Below are 18185 nucleotides of genomic sequence, written 5' to 3'. Positions count from 1 at the left end.
TGAACAACCCCAGCTCCCTCAGCCACTCCTCATGAGACTTGTGCTCTAAACTTGGCATTCCCTGCATTCCCCAACGAGATGGGATCGGCTGCTGTGGAGGGGCGAACCACCGCTCCCCTCCGCCCAGGCACAACAGCCACCACCGGCTGAAGTGGCAGGACGGTGGCTTACAGGTCGGCAGGGTGTGCAGCCGCGGCTCTCCGGTGCTGGGCTGCGGCACTCACCTCTCGGATGAGGCACTGAGGAGGAAGAACCTTAAATCCCCTCGTGATGGCTTGCCCATCACAAAAAGCACAGCTGCGGCACGGCTTAGGACAGTCAGCCGACTTGGCTGCTGATTTGGGACAGGGTTTTGAACCATCAGCCTTAACACACATCTTGGATCAAAGTCTTGCATTTCATTTTTTTTCTTTTAATTAGACTGATCTACTGCTGTGCTTTTATTGTAATGCTTGCAGCAACATGTGAGCATAATTATAATGGCAGTGTAACTAAGCAACAAAATATTCTTTAAAATCCAACACAGATATTTACCTCTGAAAACATCAATATAGGCATTTGACTGTGTTGAGATTTTTGCAACTTTCTACAAAACAAAATTTTAGTAAAACTGGAGCAATCATCTCGTGAATCTGTGTTTTCATGAGGCTATAATTCCTAACAAGCTAATAAACACTTCCATCAAAGTTTCTCCTAACCAGCTCTAGTTAAACACAGGTCACTCCTCCGTCCATACAAAGACCAAACTCTGACCTAGGGTTTTCAGGGATGACTGCGTTATAACCACGTGGTCTGCTGGGCCTGCTTCTGCAATTAGGATGGGGGTCACCTCTCGATGTGTCCTCATCTCTGTACAAGGGGATAAATCTTGCTGAATCTTCTTGATGGTATCACTGCGGTGGTTTTTTTTTTATCATTCATTTCCCGACGATGCAACAAAGCAGCAAACTTTATGTATCTCTTATTTAACTCTCCTAAAGATTTAGATATGCTTTTCTTCGGTCTAGAGGAAAAAAAGCTAATTAAACCATTTTGGAGTGATCAGGGAGTGTAGATGCAAACAAACACTAAAAATTCATGTACTTGATTTCCAACCATTATGTCAGTGTCATGTGCAGCAAGTTCCCCTTACAACCTTGATCAAACACAAATGCAAAGCACACACAGTTCCTCCCTGTTGTAACAAATCCCCTTCTGCGCTCAGTAACTTTGAGCTGCAAGTTTACTTCTGCAGTATGTCACATTCATCTTTATTTTCACGTAATAAAGCGTACAGCCCATCTGTTGTTATTGACTGATTTATATTAGCAAGACAAAAGACCTGATTAATGGTACTGCTAAACTGGTTTCACTCATGCAATCATTCATATTAAGAAAATAAATTTTAAAAAGCCATTTTAATCTATAAACTTAATTTGGAATTTTTATTTTAGTTGCTGGCCTGAATACAGATATGCTTTTGCTTTGCCTTTTGTAGCATCTGACAACTGTATTTTATTTTTTTTTAATGCAAGTCCAATGCAAAATCTATAGGAACAGGTGAAATGTCACTGAAATCAACCTTGATAGAGGCTGGCATGGACTGTCACACATAGGAATTTTAGTTTAATTTCAGTTAAATTTTCTTTTAAGGAAAAGCAAATCTTTGCCTAAGCCAGGAGCCCTTCAATGTTAGGAAAGGTCTTCATTCCTTTCGTGCATTTGTTTGTAAAACTATACATATTATAGCTCTTCATGCATAACAAGTGAAAAAGGAGATTTTATGGTGTACTTCCCTTTTTATGGACTAGTATCCCTGCTCTAATCTGTGGCAGGAAAATATTGTGCTCCATACACCAATCTATTCATCTCTAGATCACTAGTTTTATTACTATATATCAAGCTTAATTCTCATCAACCCAGCATATAACTCACTATATTTCTGAACTGCGAGACTTAAACTATTATTGCTTAGATCATAATATATTGGACCATTATCTCTTTGCGCGAGACCTGAAGCAAATTCTTCTCAAATGGAATTTACTTCAGAATGATTCAAGAGCAATTTAAAATGAATGGCTGCAAAGCTAATTCCATTTGCATTTGGATGCCCATCACTCGGCAAGATCATTCCCCACGCGTTGCAAGAAAGGCAGCTGGAGCTAACTCTATGGATGGGATTTCTGTACAGTTTTTTAATGTTATGATTAAAAAGCTTTCTAGAGCAACAAGTACTGTTTACTGTGAAATTAACAGCAGGTGCCAGCTCGGTAAAACACTTTATCAGGATAGAGGGAAGGGTTTGGTTTACAGTACACACATTTCCAGAAAGGGGAAATTGCTCAGCTGGAAGTCCTTCGGTGGCAGGGCTTTCTGTCCTCCTAGGAAGGGCACGCAGTACCACGGTGCCATCAAATGGGAAGCAAGGAAGCAAAAAAACCCCTGTAAGCCATACAGCCTGCATCCACCTGAGAGCCCCGTAACACCCACAGAGCTATGAATCCAAAATTAGGCCAAGTTGAATGTGAAATGGGAGAAAACAGGACTTGTTCTAAGAATTACTAGTGAATAGTTTCCATGTCAGAGGGCCCCCTTGACCCCACCTCAGCCCTGGAGACCATGGTGGGGGACAGAGGATGGGCACAGGAAAGTGTAACCTGTACCCTGAAAGAGAAAGCACATTTTCCTGCCCTGCCCCGGGGAAGAGGAGGAGGATGGTGGCTTTCTCAGCATTTGTCCTCTGTCTGCCCTACACCTCCAGCTGACTGCAAGGTGGGCGTGCAATAAGGCAATCACACGTTATTCTTCAGCATCTCAAAAGTGGAGGATTTCACCAAATAGCCCAGGAAGACTGCAATTTTTATAACAGCAAAATATTTGGCCAGCTTGGGAGGCTGGCATCTGCTTGCTTGTAGCTGAATTCACTGAAGGCCTTTACGTGCCTACAGATGAGGCTTGGTTTTGCGGCAGCCCACAAACCAGATGCTTGCTGAACCTTGCTGAGCTCTCACGGGAGCAAGGTCAAGGGAATTTCAGACTAAAATTTACTGAGCACCCACAAAATTAAATGCTCTTTTCAGCAGGGAAGGCAGAGTGCAGGCATGGTTTGGGAAAAGTGATAGAGAAATCGATAGGGCATGCAATGTTCTTTTTTTTTTTTTTTTCAGGGGGTGACTCCAGTCCAGAAACAGAATAAATAAAGACCGCAAAAAGGAATGAACTTCCTCTGCACCTGCAACAACTCAGTGAAGACCCTCCTAGCACATCTCAGCTTAACAGCACATCCCCAGGAGGTTAAACCCAAGCTCTGCACTCACTTAGAGAATGAGGAACATATCCACTGAGTGGCTACATATAGATCAGAAGGCTGCTGGGGAAAAAATCTCCCTCCCAAACACACACACATCAAACAAACCACAAACGCATCCTTTCCTGTCCTCCTGTACCCCTAGCAGAAAGGCAACTCCCAGAGGTGTGGGAATCAATACACAATCCACTGTCAGCCACGAGCACCAACCTGGAGGCCTTTCGAAAACCTAGATGCAGGGCATTTAAAACATCTGAAATACTGGATTTTTGGCTCAACTAAAGACTCCAGAAAGGAGGTTTCTGTTATTCAATGACAGGCCTACTACATTGAACATCCCAACTAAATAAGTAGGCTACCAAAGGCCTAATACAGTAAACGTGCTCGTTATCTCCATCTTACCTTGTCTAGTCTTTCTCAGAAAGCTCAGAAGAGCTGAAAGGGAGAAGAAAGCGCCACACCTTCCCTTGCAACAGCACGGCATGGCCCGGCATTTGACAGGGTGCCTGCTAAGACTGGGAGCCGTGGCTCAAAAGAAGAGACCTTTCACCGCGACAGAAGCCAAAAGAGCAGCTGCTGATGCTCCCCACTGGCAGCACCTCTCCTCTTGTGCTCTTCTGTCCGTCCCCTACTTCACACGCATGCTGCACGGTCAGACATAAAGCCAATGGCAGAGGAAGATGAAGGAGTAAACGGTTATCACTTGGCCGTGGCTAATGTGGACGCTGTGCAATCACATTATCTACAGCCATCAGCTTCTGCGCTGTCTCCCCACCTTTGACAGTACATTCGCCTTGTCTCAGGTCAATGCTTGGAATATATTTTGCCTGGCTTACCCTGGTAAACTGCACTGCTGGTAATCAACAATTAATTCCAGTGGAGTCAGATCTGATTTGCATCAGAGTAAGGAAAAGGAGAATCGGATCTAGATGAGGAAAACACTGACTGTACCGGCTTTATAAAGCAGCTTGCTAGTTACATATCACTGTCTGGGGAAAAGGCATCTTCCCCTAGTTTCTTTAATTCATAATTATAATTAAAGTTTCTGCTTCTCTCAAGCCTAATGGCAATTTTATCATCAACCAGAACAGAGGCAGACTAAAGACAAAACACGTGTCCTCAAAATGACTCCCACAGCCCTCTGTGAGAGAGAGAGATTCTTTACACATTCCACTCCTAATCCAAGACAAAGACTGTGGGTATACACACAGACTTGACATTTAAGGTTCTGTATCCAGAACTTTACCATTGCTCTGAGAAAAACTCCGACAGACTACCAGCTGCTACCTAAACATGCCAGAGATGGTACAGGTACTGTCAGCATAGGACTCGGGGTAGAAAAATGCCAGAACATGGTATGATTTCACGCAAGGCAATGAAAATACTTTCTGTCGCATATATATGAAGAGCACCAAGCTGTTCTTTGGGCAACGAGGTTTATGGTAATTATTGTCAGTATAAGAAATCTAACGCAGTAATCTGCAAGCGCTATTTATTATGAGGCTGCCTAACCATATAAATAGATAAAACAGGATGGAGGCAAACCATCGGGGGGTGAGGCTGACTTATGAGCACTGACACTGTGAAATGTCAAGTGAAGAGGCAGAGGCCCTGTTTCTTCGCTGTCCTGTCCCAGCGGTCACATCCCTCTTTTGTTGCCCAGCAAAGCTGTGGCTGCCCCATCCCTGGAAGTGTTCAAGGCCAGGCTGGATGGGGCTTGGAGCAACCTGCTCTAGAGGAGGTGTCCCTGCCCATGGCAGGGGGGTTGGAACTCAATGATCTTTAAGGTCCCTTCCAACTCTAACCATTCTATGATTCTATGATTCTTTGCAACACTTTCATTAATTCTGACAGAAACCTTGTTGTTGTGCTTGCACAGAGCTACTGGATAAGGTTGGCTCAGCTACTGTGCCATGGCTATCACAAGTACAGCACCTGAAAATAAAACAAAAGTGCTTGTACAAACAGCAGATGACCTCTGTGACATTTCTTGGTAATTATTATCCTGTGGAAGGTTGCTCTCCTTTGTCCTATTGCTCTCTCTTTCCATTTGTTTAAAACAAATAAAATATTCTGTGATTCATGCTTAAAAAGAAAAAAAAAAAAAAGGGTTGCAGACTGTCTCCGAAACTTTATCTCCCTTACTCTGTCATGTAACAAACCCACAGACAATAACATGCAAGTGTTACTTTGCCAAGCACACACGCTCTATTCCGTAAGTGTGAGCTCCAGGCATTTAATCTAATTAGAAAATTAACACAACTCCTGTTAGACATGACTGTGCTGGTAGAGTTCAAGCAGTTTGGCTGCATAGTATTGCTAGTTCTGTTTTCTCTGATACAAATGCAACATATGAACAGCGGGGAACAGTGTCAGACCACGAGATTTTGTGTCCTGCCTGTAAAACTGAAATGCAGTTTTCCTTTTGGACTCTAGCTTGTGATGGGTCTGCACAATGGCATGGGATCCTCCCCCAACCACCTGCAAAGCAAAGTTTAATTTGAAACATTTCTGCCCCAGCTGCCATCAGTAGTCATAATGGTTGACACAGGGTCAAAAAATTATTAAACCTCTGAGGAGCATCATTTCCTCTTCAGTGTTAGACACACTAACACATTAGTCCTGAAGCAGCTCCAGGCTCTTGACCCCTCCTTTAACCCTGATAACTAATTAAAGATGGACAAGGCTTAGACTAAAATACTTTTTGTTAAACCTATTCATTCTCAAGTCCCCTTCAGGCACTCTGTCACACAGGACAGGGCCTGCCATATTTACATGAACATGAAAGTAGGTGCCTGTCACAATAATATGAAAAACCTCTTTTTTACAAGACCTAACTTAACTTTTGTGGTTAGATGGTAGGATGCATTTTATAGCACGTAAAATATATTCTCAACACATACTGGAAACAAGTTTCCTGGGTATAGTCCAAAGCACACAATTTAGGAAAAATCTGAGGATAACTAACTATGTACGTATTTTTGGAATTAGAAGTTCAGACTCAGATCCTTCATCTGACTGCTATGTCAACAGTCTGAATGTGGTGTCCCAAATACGATGAACAAAGAGAGAACTGATCCTGCCTTTTCTCATACAAGGATTCATTAAGGATCTACCAAGTACTAGAATCAGGCCAGAGTCGTCAGCCATAGGCAGATGGAGTTTAGGGCCAGTGGTAAATCCTATCACAAAGCACAACTTTAATATAAATAAATTTGTGCAATGTATTGTTGATGGCCAGGGCACAATGAAAGGAGTCCCATACTGCTATGTTGAGAGACGATCTGTAACTGGATGTGGTACTTTGCAAATACTTTCTTAGCTTTTCATGTTGTTTCATATTAATAATTAAGCTTGCTTCTTGCGTCAGTATGTTAGGGTTAAAATGTCAAGCCTTTGGTTCTAGCAAGAATACTTTTCCCATTATTAAAACTGCTGCAGAGCTCTGCTCCCAGATTTCTAACACTTTTGATGCAAGCATTTTTCTCAGCAAAGAGTGATGATCCAACATCTCATGATTAAAAAAACAGATCTAGTAGGATGTCACGGATCCCGATTTCACAGGCTATATGAAGTGTACAGTTAATCTAGTTAGTGGGATCACTCCATCCCAGAAAAACACAGGACGCTTGCCTATAACTAAAATAACAGCTCACTCACATGGCCACCTGGTTAAGGCATCAAGCTGAAACCCAGGGGATAGATATTCTTGTGCGACCTTAGGGAAACCTACCCTGTCAGGTTCAGGGTCCCATCTGCAAAATGGATGTAGTAGCCTAATAACTAGCACGACCTTCGAACCCAGTAAACAACTTAGACTCTTCCTTCAAAATTTCTCCAAAATACCCGTCAACATCATTTACTAAATAGCCAACAACAGTTACACGGAGGACCACAAATCAAATTTGTCTTTATGAAAAGATTGGGGAACAAAGTCTGGCTATCTTGGAGCTGATGCAAGTTTTGTCGCTGGTGTCCCTCTGTATCTATGGAGAGGTTAAAGAGCAGGATTTGGAGCAGGAGTCTGACTTTGGGTGCTCTGAAGGGCTCTCTCCATGGGCTACAGGCATCCTGCTGAGACTGGTGTCCCGATACTGACATTAGTCCTCATGAATATCTACCTACTCACTACTTTTTTCCATGGATCTTAAATAAGATTATTATTTGCCTAGTGCTAGTTACCTAATTTCATCCACAGCCAATTTTTCAAGAACCATAAATTATTTTGTATGAGGCTGATTTATCCCAGCAGAAGGCCAAATTGAATTAGAAATCCATTAGCTAAATTCTAAGAAGGAGCTTCTGGGCAGAAGGGGAAAGGGGGGGGGGTGTGTGGAACTTGGGAATCTGAACACCAGATGTGGAAAAGGGGGAAAAAAAAAAACCCTTAAAAGAAGTAGAAAAGGAAAAGAAAAGATAAGCATCTTCTTATTGAATTAAGCACCCAGGTATTTAGGGAGCCAGATGGAAGAACACAGATTATTGCCTAAGATCAGAAATATGACTCAGACATTTATTTATTTATTTAGACTAGCAATTGGTTTTGTAAATACATGAGACTTTGTAAGCAGATGAAAAGCACTGGTCCCCTTGAATATCATGGTTGCACTCATGCAAATAACAACAAATTGTGTGTACTATATATACTAATAAAGCTAATAATAAGGTGTTCAACAAAATAATCAAATTTATTCCTCCCTCTGAAGGAAAATGAAAGCAGGAAAGGCTTATTTACTTTGGAAGCATACAGGATGATTTAATCAGCTATCACTCTCCATGCAGAGCCTGCTTATTTGGGGGGATGCACGGACAATGCACCTCTTTGAGCACACGCTTATTTACAGGATAGAACATCCTCTCCTCTTGCCACTCTACCACCTGTGTAGACTCTGGAAATGAAGGATGGTGAAAGGAGAATGCAGGTAGTTCATTGACATTAACACCCATCCCCTCATTTTCTCAAGGTGGAAACTACGATGGACAGATTCCAGGGCCCACAGAGGGGTACTGCAGTACAGCCCTTCTCATACGAGCTACAGAAACAGTCTGCATCCACACAGTTATTTCAGGAGTCCATGAAAGGTCTGAAGCATTGGGTTGCAGATTGGAAATTTCCCCCTGCAGTGATTAATTTCATTCACACTCATTTCCTAGGTCTTGCTGATTTGTTACTCTCAAGCTCTCTAACAATTAAAAAAAAACAAACAACAACTTAATACTGAAAGGGCAACCTGAGGCAGCAGGCTCTTGACTTTGTGTTACCTCCAACTCAACTTTCGGCTCAAGTATGTGAAGTATCACCCTTTCCATGATCAAGACCACCCAAGATAGCTCAAATAGAAGTTGTTGAGACCAGATAGCAAATGTGCAGTGCCCGTGGGAAGCTCTGACATGCTATCAGACTGTCTCTGGATCCCAGTGTGTAAAACTCCAGTAACACGGTCACCCCTCCTAGCTACTGCCCTATCCTTTGCCTACAAGTCTTTTCAAGTTCACTCTCTGGCCACTAATAGGAAGAACAAACAAGGGAAGAAAAATAAACCTTCTGACTACTCAGTAATCACAGTTACAACTGGCAATGGTAGTTGAAGTACAGAAATCCCCAGCAAGTGCTGAGAACAGATCCAGCACTGGTGTTTTGTGGAAAGACAGACAGTGCCGATGTTCAAGAGACCGGCAGCCAAGGTTTAACTCCTGGATCTATCACACAGTGATTTGCTTCCCTTCCTATTCTGTAAATAGCTTCTTGTCTGCCACATCCATTTTTAATGTAAGGTTCCTATAGGCACTGATATCTCTTAATATGCCAACAGAAAATGCCACTGGAAGAGGGGCTTCAGATCCTGAGAAGCAGAAGACTCGCTACCAAGTTACATATGCTATTTCTCCTCAGTGCTATGAATTGGTTTGGACTAAGTCAGAAGCACTCCGAAACTGAAAATCTAAGTCAGGTAATAACAGTATTGAGTTTCAGTAGCTGAAAGCACACATGCAGAAATGAAGTGAACAGGCAGCCTGAAGTGTTTTTAGCTTGACCCCCACTAGCATCAGCATAAGAAACGCTAGGGGACACCTACCTCTTGTCTTGAAGGTGCCACATGTGCTAACATACTGTATAGGACTCAGGACAACATCACTTAGTCAGTGTTAAACTGGCCCTTAAATGTGCACTGGGACTTGTATTGGGACACATGGTCATTTATACCTGCCATTGACTCCCCTTGCGTCTAAAGAAAGTGGTATCATTCAGTAATTGCCCAGAGATTATTCCAAGAAATCGCATTTGTCTGCATCTCAGTCTCATCTGAAACTGTAAATCTTCAAGGTCCCAACTCCCTGCGCAAGTAACTTTGCTGCTGGTGCCAGAGCCTTGGCCCTAACCAGAATCAAATTGATTCCTTTGGTTTTGATTTTTAAAATATGAACATGCACCCAAAAAGACAGCACAGCATTGTTAATGAATGAACCCAAAACATACAGAAAAAGAAACACTGTAGAGAAATAGTGGAAATGCAATTACTTTGCAGGCTTTGCTGGACATGTTTTGTATTGCTGTATCATATTTATCTATTCAGCACTCCTCAGCAGGTCAGCTTGAAGCCAGGGAGCAATGAATCAGTGCTCGTATCTCCCTCCCCATCATCCCCAGGCTTTCCGAGGAAACTGATATCTAACCCCAGCTGAATCTGTCAATTCCTGATCATAAACACTGTCACTAGAGAATCACAGGCCTAACATACCTGACTGATTTAAGCATAAAACATATGTACTTGAATCCCACTTTCTGTTTTCTCATTTCTGACCTTCTTCATCCTTTTTCTTGGCTTTTCTGTCCTACCTTTTATCCCCCATTTTTATCCTCTTCTTTCTTGCCTCTAAGGTCTCTCCCCCCCCTTTTTTTTTTTTTTTTTTAATTCCACATCCCTCCTATCCTTTTTTCCTCAAGTTCAGCAAACCTGACTGGTCAGGAATCTCCCTGATTAATAGCCAAGAAACAGAGAGAGAGAATGACTGAGGACAGAAATCCCGCAAAACCCAACATCAAACCTAAATAGTTGTACCTACTTTTATAACTCTCAGAATAATTAACTACAGATCTACTTTACCCACATCCATGCAAAATCTATCCATCCATACAATAGTAATCATATTCTAATATTTAAATAAGGCAAGATGTAATCGCGCATTATTCTAGTGTCTAATCAGAGACTACAGTTTCAGGTGGTTCTCCAGTTAGTTTAAACAGCTTTTTCTGCTCTTCATTTGGCAAAATTGGCTCGAACAGTGTAAGTTCATTTTGAACTTGTTAGATAGCCTCATTCAGCAGGTTTATAATTTGTGACCAGCAGAGCACAGACGTTTTAAATCAAACATCTGTAAATATATGGTAGAAGGTCACATTCTGTAATTGTACAAGGCTTGGGGCAGAAAGGGTCGAATGCCTGAAACATTAATTATTAGCCATAGTATGTGAAGATTTTACACTAAAAAGGTCATTTGCAGTGGTTCCATTTCACTCTCTGAGCCACATTTCCTTTTAAGTGGCAAAATTACAGCACACCAGCAAATTAATATCTAAATTAAAACAGCAGCTGTGCATTTGGGTAGTAATTGTATGCAAGAAACCTCAGAAGCTCATTCCTAATACTTAAAGCAAGGGGTGTATTTTGGTTGGATTCCCACTGTACTCGGTGCTGATGCCAAAACACATTATAGCACAGCTGAAACCAGGTATTGTAAGAGCAAGACAGTCAGCATTTTGCCTCGGGAGTCTGGGCTGTAGTTTCCTGTTAATGGACAAAATCTCTATTAGCTGAGCTGCTTCTTTCCCAAGTCCACCTCTGCTGTTTGGCAACGTGTAGGCATTGTCACCCCACCAGCACTGAAGTGAGCACAGCACTTCCCACCACTGTAAATTAACCTGAATTTGCCTCCTCCCACAAAAAAACCACGCACTATTACATTAATCTCTGCTCTTATGCTGAAGTCAGACTGCTCTGCGCAATTTACTCACTTGCAGCTGGAGCTGGTTTTTAAGTGACTTGGTCTCTTCCAGGATCCTCCTGTCCATGTAGGACAGTCTGTGCTCTGGCCAGGTGAGCAGAAACCCAAAGGGTTTGGAAGTTGACCGGAAAAGGACTATTTTACACAGAAGCCAGGCAGTAAATGGGCCAGGGTACTGGAGACACACTCTAATGTATCACACATACTTCAGAGATAACCTGAAGTAGTCAAGTTCACCAGCCTGCTTCTCCACTACCCCACAGGCAGTAGCTTCTTTCAAGTCCTGAGGACTTCCTTCATAGCACCCCTCAGACCCTATGACCTTCAAGCTTGGAAAGAGGATGCTCTGTGGCATCCCCACCGCTTCTGTACTTGACACAACTGCCACTACTGCCTGGCCCCGTGGAGTGCGGCATCTCCTGGCTTCATATTCCCCTGGTCTGCTACTCCCAGGGGGAAGAAATATCATTACTCCAAGAATATGCTTAATGTATGCAAAGGTCATCTTGGACTTTGAAGGAGAGGGGACTGGGTAGCAGCAGCAGCAGTGAACAAGGTGCTGTACGTGACAGTTCATTTCTGGATAGCTAAGGAGATTAATGCCTTCACCTGCTGCTCGTGCATTACTGTCCCCAGCCACACAGAGATGAAATGCTGTCATGTACAGCAACTTGCTCTTCATTGCTCAAGCGGAGAGAGCTCACGCAGTGACGGCTCTCCTGAACCCCAAGCCATGGCGCAAAATGTTTAATTAAGGAAAGCATGAATACAAAGGACGCATTTTATTTAAATAATGTACTGTAAATGCTACATCTCGGAACAACTTGAGGAAAAGTGTAAAAACTGACGCAGCCATAAACTATCTTAGCACATATCGCAGCAATCAGCTACGAAACGAGTCTTCTCAATCTTTGTTAAATGAATAACATCAAAGAATATTGTTCAAATCCTTCTTCATATTTGTCCCACTTTCCCTGGTTGTATTACTGCTTTTATCATTTGCCATTCCTAATATCTCCTTACAAATCTGAAAATAACTGTTCTCCAGATACATTTTTTGAAATTTGAATTTGTAGCATGAATTAAATACTACATAAAATGCTAGGCTAGCTGCTCCAACACTCAAAACCAGTTTCTGCAAGTGCACAGTAACCCTGTCCCCCCGACAGAACCTGTCCATTTCCCTGTCAGCAGTGATCTCGTGCATCTTGGCACAAACATTTTTTTTCTTTTCCAATTTTGCTTATGGCACAGGGACTCCGTCAGAAGGGAAACTGGTTGAACGACTCATACCCACTTTTCCGAAATCTCACTCTAGTCTTTACTCTTCTAGATCATCCCCAGTTGTCACTTAGACAAACTTTTCTAGGGGTAGGGGTTGTCACTTGGAGTTGAGATTTTTGTCATAGCCAAGAGAGTTTAGACTCAGTTCTTCCTTTAAAGCAGTTTGTCTAGCTTTACTAGACTGCTTTAAAAGAACAAACCTTATCTCTGAAGCAATCTAACTCCTGAGCTCTCTGCTGAGGCTGCAAATTGTGACCAATCTAGATGTCCAAGATTCATGCAACAGAAAACCATTCATTAGAAAGCCAGCAAGAGCACAAATTAACTTCACAACTCTCAGGTATCATTTGACTTCTAGGGTAAGAACTTTGATCTTTAGCAACCTTAGACAAGAAATAAACCAAAAAATAAAGTATATTGCTGTTCTCTCTTCTTCCAAACAGCTACTTTCCAGCTGGTTGTTTCCACCAACACTGAAAGTCAGAATAAACCTCAGCCTGTAACTCTGAGCTAAACAAATGTTTGTCAACAAAGTTCATAAAGCTACCTGAATATCTAGATCCTGGTACATACACACCGATCTTTTCTACCATTAAAGTCCAGAGTACACGTGACTGATTTGTAAATCAGCATCATGATAGGGCCACAGCTCAGGAGGGATTCCAGATGTTGCTACAGTCAGACCAACTCACATTACAGCTGACAGTTTGGAGACTTGAGGGGGTGTAAATATATTTGGGGAGTATAGATATATTTACCTGTATAAAGATAAAGAGATGCTTTTCTTTAGAAAGAACAACTAAATGTTTCCTTCTGAAAAATATAAACTTGCCCCAAAATGGGCATTCTCTTGAGTTTGTATTTATTAGTCTTGCAGCTGCTTCCACTAATGTCATATGAAACCTATTGCCTTCATCAAGAGTTGTATTGATTCCATTATTTGGTACAATTTTCTCAAATTATTTACTTCTAGCCTTACTGTTTCATCAGCTATATCCATTCATTTCTCCTGTTGCCCTGCTTCAGGCCTTCCTTATTTTATTGCTGGGACAACCCAGGTTTCAACTGCTGAGATATATTTATCACTCAGCCTTATACACTCTGTAAATACCCCTTGTTTATGTACGCTAGCAACCTTACTGAGAGGGTGCAGAAGGCAAAAGGTTTTAATTCAGGAACATCCATATGGATAGTGATAGGCTGTCAGCTGGAAAAATAAAAATCTTATCTGTTGCGGATGTTGCCATTTCTATGAACAAGAAGTTGCGGCATCTTCTGTTTCCTCTCGAGGGATAATGCAGGTGTGACATCATGGGACCTTTGAAGACGTGGGCCAAGAGATTTTATGTTCTCTGGGCCACTGCATTTAGTGCCTGCTCTGTCTATAAACTCAAAGGGCTGTAACAGGGCAAATGTAATCTGAGAGAGCCATTAGATAGGTAAACAGCTCTTCAGCCAAATCCATCTGCCTGAACTTGATCCTTGTTGGGAAAAACACATCATTGTAATTATTTATTATATAGAATTCCTCCCCACATTCATTTTTCTGACCACAATTCTCCCCAGAAGTGACCCAATTGAATTGGGAAAAAAAAAAAAAAAAAAAAAAAGAAAAAAGAGAGAGAGGGAGAATATGAAAGCCGGAGAAAATTAGCATGCAATAAGCCATTTCTTCCTGTCAATTTTCTCGTCTCCTTTTATTAACAGATTTGTTTTTGAAGCAATTATACACGTGCAATCCATTTGTGGCATCTCTTTACTTGCCTCCTGACATAACCATTATTAGGGCTGTCACAGCTGATCGGCTGACAGCTAGAGAAAGGCAGTTCTGCAGTGTCCTGGTACTGCCAGTCAATACCAGCCGAATAATAACAACACAGCCTGCAAGCTGCCTATTATTTCTCTTTCCAGTGGCTGTGCTTAGAACAGTTCCTGCTGAATTTTGACAGAAGCAGGGGAGATAGAGGACAGTCTTCATGTGCTCCTCAAATCACATGCTAGCTGGAGCCGCTGCTATTTCACGTATCCTTACACGCACGGCGCCTGCCGTGACTTGCTCTAAGCTCTCAGCAATCCCCATTACAGCCCCGGCCAGTACCTGGTGTGCTTCAGAAATTATTCAGGAATATTCCCGCCAACGTACAGCACTGCTGGTCCTGTCACTCTAGAGCAAGCTGAGTGTGCCCTGAGGTTTGCAAAACTCAACACAACCCAGCTGCCTGGATGAATTTCCCCCCCGGTGGAGAGGGAAAATTGGCAAAGCTGTCCATTAATATGAAGAACCTATGAAAGCAGGGCCAGGAGTGCCAATACTATTTTTCAATCATACATCATTATGGAACATTTGATTATCATTGCTGTAAAGCATACTGTGTTGCTGACTATATCAATTTTGCCAGGAAATTTGCAAGCACGCTATATTGCAGCTACCAACAGCTGTGTCCCACACTGCAATGATATCTCAATCCTCTGTGCAAGGATGTGCCAGTCAGGCGGGAGCAAGAGTTTGTGTCTGATGCATGTCCCTTATTGGCTTTCCCCATGCTCTCAACATCCTAAGCAAGGATAACGTGAAATGCACTTCTGCCAGGCAGGAAAGAAAGATTCAACATCCCACGCGGAAAACCAGTCCGGCCCAATATAACATAAACACAGTGGCAAAGTCCCGAGGGGAAGGAAGCTGAGCTACGTGACAGATGTGTACACTGGGCTTACGAGGTCAATCCCAGCTCTGCCACAGACAACTTCAGTAACCGTGGGCCAGCCATCCAGTCCATAGGATCGTAGCAGTAATCTTTATTCCTTCCACCCTTATTTTACCCCTTAATATTTTAAAGACTTGCAGGGACAAAGATGACCTTTCACTACATTCACGTTGCATCTAGAACAGAGCGAGCTCAGCCTTGAAGTTAAAGCCACGGCTACGTGTCTACAATAGCCTTCCAAAATTACAAAATTTAGGCACAGATGCAACGAAGTATTTACGCTTTGAGCAGGAAGACACTTGACCTTCCGCTGATAATGAGCTTACGACTTTGATCAAAGAACCGTTTCTTTCCAAGACAATGCAAATAAACTGATTAATATATGAGTTTATTTTAAAATAAGCCCTTCAAGAAATTTGGCCTCTGTGCGTCAGACCATTTCCTTCTCATTATTGAATAAGATAGATGCATTATGCTTCCCTTTGAGTTAAATCTGGGTCTACATCACAATTTCAATTGTATTTGCGGGCACCGAGCCACTTTAATCTTCATGGCTTGGATAATAAAAGCGATGAATAAGTGACAGGTTTGTCTTCAGTACATTGTGTGCCAGTCCACCTGGGACCCTGGATATTTAGCTTCCATTGCAATTTGCAGTGCTGGATCTTCCACAGTACTTGTACCAGTGGTGCCTAAGATAAATGCAAGCTGCTGTATGTCTAGATACTCTGCAGTCAGAAATAGCCTGGGACTCACTGAAATAGCAACACAGAAGCTGGGCATGTGGGAAGGGAGGGAACTTTTTAGTATTTTTCCAGCGATTCTTTTTAACTTCGAGCACTTTTTTTTTTTTTTCCCCAGCATGAGCACATGATTTTACTGCCGAGAATCTGATGTAGAATTACCATCTTTCCAAATTGCCATAATTTCCTAGTGCTCTGAAAGGGACAAAGGTCGTAATTCACCCACTCTTCAGTGGCTATTTTGAGAACATTTATCTCCCATATTCACAAGGGAACTGGAAATCACTAGTCTCTTTTTTACCACAGGGAGATGGAAGCAGTCTTGAAAAAAGGAGAGCAGGTCTTGAAAAAAGGAGAGCAGGTGCCATGGAGGTCCTGGCAGAAGAAGGGGGTCCTGCAGAGAGAAGGAGTGTAGGTGCTCATGGGAAAGTGTATGTCCAAAGGAAGGCTAAAGGCATGGGAATGCAACATAACCACACAGCCCCAGAGGAGAAAAACCTGAAAGAACTGCCCTTCAAGATCTGCTTAACCTAAACCAGGACCAGAAAGGACTCGTAATAGTAAGGTTGTTAACTGGGGATGGTGAGAGCTAAGCTTGTTTGGATAGTAAGCGCCTCCCTACCTTGACAAGCACAGATCTCTGAACTGAAGTCTAAATACCCTGCATTTATAACCCTGGATTGGGGATAACTGTTCTGTGTTTCGATCCAAATTATAGACATCTCCATTATGCCATTTCTCCATTTTAACACAGGGTTTTCCTCCTACTAGTATTATCCCATGAAAAATAATACCAGTCCTATTCCAAAATACAGTTACACAATACAGAGCATCTTTACCGACTTGCTCTGGTATTCTCAAATGGTTCATCTCCTGTTCCTCCAGCAGAAAAGGGATTTTGTGCAGAGCTGCATGGATCCTTACCCAACTCTTGGCTACTGTAAGTCAATGCCTTGTACCAACTGCTGAGCTATTCCAGTGTGTCAGAACAGTACGTCCTTCAGTCATCTGGGACTGAAGGATCTGGGCTAACACACTGAATGTACATGCAAATGTACAGGGAGCATTTACCCCTTTCCTGTACTTATTCAGGCACACAATTAGTCTTCCCAGTAGCAAGCAGCCTTCGTGTCCTTTGCCTGTGCAACCAACACGTCATGCAGACCTGGTACAGCCAGATAGGGTTTCTAGTAAAACTGTCATTTAAACAATGATAAATAATTCTGGTCTTGCAAATTCTGTTATTGAAGGAGCCTGGGCTTATGAAGAAATAAATGCCAGTTTTTCTCTTTGCTCTAGGTGTCTCTGTGCTCTAGATTAAACAGCAACTGGACACTGCTTGCAATGAAGATGATGACCATGGGGTCGTGTGGATGTGTGAAGCCTGGAAGTCAAAACACCACTTTCTGCCCTACGCCTGTGGCATGGGCAGCCCAAAGCCGCGTTTCAGTTCTGCCTGAGCTGGCTCCGAACCAGGCTGCTATCGCAACGCTGCCTGGATAAACGACATTCTCTGCCTGGTTATTCATGAAGTCATGGCTGACCAAGAGCAAAGCGTTTTCTGACAGGCAGTGCGTATCTCTGTGGCATAGTCTTTGTGCAACAGCAGAGAATGAGATTGAATACGTAATAAAGTTGTGCTCTCTGGAAAGGGAACTGTGGAATGAATCAGGCAGAAGAAAAATTTATCCTAACAATTTCCTTTGCTGGGTGAATCGGTAGTCTATCAAGAATAAACTCAAGACTTCAATAAACTATCCATGCCTTAAATTTTTCTATCAAACAACGGCTCTGAAAGTATATGATATAATACAAGCACTGAGCTACTTTCCTCATCAAAGAAACAAGTATATGAAAAGATGGGTCTTCGAAACTAATAAAAAAATGACTGCTTGCTGTGCCACCATACAAAAAAGCCCTGATTTTTTTCTCCTGCCATTCAAAAAGTGTTTTTTTCTTATTATATTAATTTTATTCTGACAGTTAGATTTTTCTCAAGTTGTTAAGAGACAAAACACTAGTCTTTAAAAGCAACGCATTAAACGGGCATTATCCTCACTGTCCCAACCTGCAGCCTTGAACATTTGGAAGAGACTTGTTTCTTAAATCTTGCTATCCTACTGTTTTTGCTCAGCCTCTTTGCCTCTCCTGCTGCTATTTAGA

The 18185-nt window shown here is 42.3% G+C and overlaps 1 protein-coding gene across 2 annotated transcripts in view; it reads right to left on the bottom strand.

Moving 5' to 3' along the window:
• Positions 1 to 18185, bottom strand: part of UNC5C (unc-5 netrin receptor C) — a 261880-nt gene that overhangs the window by 97331 nt on the left and 146364 nt on the right. The gene's annotated exons all lie outside the window — the stretch shown is intronic.

Source organism: Numenius arquata, chromosome 5, assembly GCF_964106895.1.
Source record: "Numenius arquata chromosome 5, bNumArq3.hap1.1, whole genome shotgun sequence".
NCBI lineage: Eukaryota > Metazoa > Chordata > Aves > Charadriiformes > Scolopacidae > Numenius > Numenius arquata.
This window is presented reverse-complemented; position numbering and strand designations above follow the sequence as displayed.